The sequence below is a fragment of the Echinococcus granulosus genome (assembly GCF_000524195.1).
Source record: "Echinococcus granulosus chromosome Unknown EG_S00221, whole genome shotgun sequence".
NCBI lineage: Eukaryota > Metazoa > Platyhelminthes > Cestoda > Cyclophyllidea > Taeniidae > Echinococcus > Echinococcus granulosus.
Window position 1 is genome coordinate 16,053 of NW_020170601.1, and position 3,559 is coordinate 19,611.

Here is a 3,559-nt window from a genome sequence, read left to right on the forward strand (position 1 = left end):
CAAGGCACCTGCAGCATCGTGTGTGGGTTCCAAAGTCGAGTAAAGTCACAGGAATGCGCTTGTATTCCGCCCGATATCTGCAATTCACCACCATTTGCAAAAATTAATCATTTGTTATTTTTCATCTTCTAAATGATTATACCTGTATCAATTAAATCAAATAAAAACAACGCATATCATTCATTTTTCGTGACAATATGAATAACGATTTTTAATCTTTTATTGAAGATTAACGCTATGCTTGCTGCTGGCCTCGTGGTCAACCGATAACCTTACCTATGAAACAGCCCAAACAAATAAGGCAAGTAGTACGTTACGTGCACAACTAATGCTTTCGGAAAAGCTCTCTGCTTAGAGGAAATGCAACTACGATTTGACAAGCGTCTCTTCCGCCATTCACCAATCCTGGCTGCTTTATTCTGACAATGTAATCCGTTGATTTCAAGGCATACAATCGTTTTTATTTTGCTTGTCAGAATACCTATAAACTGTGATTTCTATTCTTACAATCATAATTTTCATTGGTATAATTTTGCTAATATTCTCTTGGTTTCAATTAGGTGGAAAAAATTGGCTTCAAGGAAGTTCCTGTTGGATTGCTTCAACGTCAGGTACTGCTCTCCTGTAGGTACGTCATGCTCAAGTATTATTTTATAGGCGCAGCTGCTTTACCTAAAAAATCACTCTCGGGGACCACTACCAACTGGAAGAACAACAGTAATGCCGCAACTGTCAACGTGGTGCGCGACAGCAAGATGACGCATCATCCCTCTTCATTTGCATTTTGGTGTGCTGTTAGCATTCAGGCGGTGCTACGGTCCAAGAAGGCGGAGTAGCAGGCCGGCAGCAAGGAGTAGGCCGGTTGGGTGCTTGACTGTCTGACTGACTTACTAACTCACTGGGTCTGCAACCGTGACAAAGGCCATACGAAGAGCACCATAAACAGGATAATTGATCATCTGCGGTGCTGATCGACGGATGAATAAATGATTTACTGGCTTGCATCTACTTTTCACTGTCGTATGTGTGTAAACGAGCCACATAAATTTGTTTAACATTATTTTTGACAAGATGTCATCAAATTGTGTCTAATAGCCATTATGATGCAGTTGATCGAAACTACTAGTTATTTTTACCTCTCTCATTTGCCCTTAAAGTTAATATATTTTCGTTATAGGGAGAATATGGTTAAAAGCACCTCCAATAGATACTTTTCTAGTGCAACTAGCCAGTGAGTACATCAAGTGAGTGACGAAGTGGGGTAGAGCAGACTTGCTGTCAGTGAATATCCTTTCCTGCGGATCAGTAAAGAGATGCAGAAATGCATTTGAAATCTTGTCAGTGATTGACATGGTTTTGCGGATTGAATACATCTATCAGCAATGTTATTTATGAAAGTATAGTACAGCAATCACGCTTACTCATTTTTAAACTGAATATGCCAAATGCACCCATGTTGATGGTGCTAAAGTATCGGTGGCATTGAGTATTACATCACGAGGGTGGAAACAGGCCTTTCAACAGTCACTGATGCAATGGTTACACCGATACTTGGTGGAGCTGCCAGTGATAATTCGTAATGAATTTAGAAAGGGAGGATGGCACAGCGGTTGTGGCATTACACTCAACCCCTTGCATGTAATGTCCAAAAAGGAAGACCTATCAAGTCTACTGATAGCAAGAAGCTTCTCCATTATTTAGAGTTACAAAGCATAAATAATTTTAATGGTGTCTGTAATGCTATTTACACTTCGGTGAATATGGCAGAAACATGCAGTAGTTAGATTTGCACTTTTGTGTAGGCATTTGCTGGTCAGATTCCACCCTGTTCACAGCTTTTACTAAGTAGCAATCAGTAGTGTGCACCTCAATAAGAAACTTTCAACTGGGGTAAATTTGGAATCCGGGCTCTGATCCATTTCAACACACACGCACGCATGCATGCACAGGGTTTCTCAACTGCAAAGATCGCTACAGATTGTGGGTACAAAGTCCTGTGTTATTACCCACAGCAATATTTGGCATGTGATTGCCACGCTGTTAGGGGCATATTTGAACATTGAACTATTTCCACTATGCTCGTAGGAAGATTATTGTTTTTAGCGATGCCATCGTCAGACATCCTTCCTCTAACCTAGAGGCTCTAAATGGAAGGACAAAAGGAGGGGAGGATGGACGAATGTGTGCATGTCTCCAGGAAAAGTCGGCCCAAGAATTTGTGACCTTCAGACCCACTAATGACTGAGTAATCAACCGAAAGCAGATAAGCACCCACCTACACTTGACAATGCGTATTGCCTGCATCAATATTATTTGAGGTAAAATCCACTTTCTATTCTTCCGTTTCGTACACTTTAAATGCTACACCGACATTGGGTCGTGTTCTGTGGGGATGGTTTAATCTCTTGCTCGATGCACACAAATGCATGGAAGTCAAGGAATGGCTTTGAAATGGCAAGACAATGAGGAATGGTTGAATAGGTGGATGCATTCGCATCCACTAATCCATCAGGAATGGCGGCTTTTAAAGCAATATAGAAAGAATGAATGTGGAAAACACAACGGTGTCACAACGGAGGCCTAGCATCCAAAACTTATAAGTGAATGCGTAAACAGATCAAAATGAACAAAATTGGCTACAGGGCAACGCTTATGCGCATCAGTGACTTTTCCATTGGACGTTTTAAAGACTCTTGACTACAAAGCAAATACAAATGCCTTGCTTCAGCTCTTAAGGCAATAAACTTGCTGCAATTTTTGTAAAGATTCAAAAGCATTGACGTGTCTGCAAAATGTGTTTTTACGAAATTAATAAGCGTCGTTTTTTGGCCTTTTTTAACCGTACATAAATGTGGGAAGAAACGAATCAAGTGAGAGCTCTGCCCTTGATCAACTTGATCTCATTCGGCCCGACTTTGGCGGGGATGGGAGCGACTAAAAGTAGGGATGCAGAGTCACTCATTTTTGATGATGATTGACGAACTCCATACGACTACATGCGGCAAAATGCTGGAAGCGGACACCGATTCGCATTATAATTGCGAATAGTGCAGAAAGGGAAAAGATGGCCAGAAAGCATCTACGTGGAGGCAATGCAGCAATTGTATGTCCCCAAACTTGTCAGACGAATTAAACCCCCTAGGTGCATGTTCTTCTGTAATAGGATTTGCCAAGGACGGAAGCTTAGTTAAATGCACCTTCCTTACGTCAAGCACCAATGCATCAACTCAGACCATACATTAACGAGATATTTCTATAATTTAGATTTCTGGTTTTAAAAACTTCTTATTATTTAAACTCGATTTCGCTGGCTACTTTCAAACAGCTTTCATAGTTGCAATGATGCTTGCGTGTTAAAGGAAACAAATGTATGTGATTATTTGTTATCAGGCATTCACTGCTTTAGTAAAAGTCAAAATCTCTATTTCTCTGTATTCTCTTCATATTAGCTGACAAGGTTCCGTATTCTTTTGCAAAATCAACGTTTGAAAGGGGCATATTCCTGTGTAACAATGCTGGCAGGTAATACCACACGACAATCCAACCAAAAACTGCCTTT